Source organism: Etheostoma spectabile, chromosome 13 (genome assembly GCF_008692095.1).
Source record: "Etheostoma spectabile isolate EspeVRDwgs_2016 chromosome 13, UIUC_Espe_1.0, whole genome shotgun sequence".
Lineage (NCBI taxonomy): Eukaryota > Metazoa > Chordata > Actinopteri > Perciformes > Percidae > Etheostoma > Etheostoma spectabile.
In genome coordinates, this window is record NC_045745.1 from 24468920 (window position 1) to 24469223 (window position 304).

Sequence of the window (304 nt, forward strand, 5' to 3'; positions counted from 1 at the left end):
TTTCTTTTCAGTGGCTAGAGCTGACAGAGAAGGTACCCATTCACATTCACAACATAACACAAACACATATGGACCTAACATATTTCAAAAAATACAAGTCAAAACGGTTTTGTGTGGCAGGCCGACTTTAACATGAAATTCTATTGTAACATTATAAATATGACAGAAATTACAGAAAAGCATTAGGTAACAATCTCAACATTTCTCACACTCAGAGAAAATGTAACTTTATGCCGTGGGTTGAATGATAACTTTGATAAGTCATCACCTAACAACATTATCAAACCTGCTTGTAGTGTGTATG

The 304-nt window shown here is 34.5% G+C and overlaps 1 protein-coding gene across 1 annotated transcript in view; it reads left to right on the forward strand.

The window, feature by feature from the left end:
• LOC116700896 (V-set and immunoglobulin domain-containing protein 10-like 2) overlaps positions 1-304 on the forward strand; it is a 9614-nt gene that overhangs the window by 1037 nt on the left and 8273 nt on the right. The gene's annotated exons all lie outside the window — the stretch shown is intronic.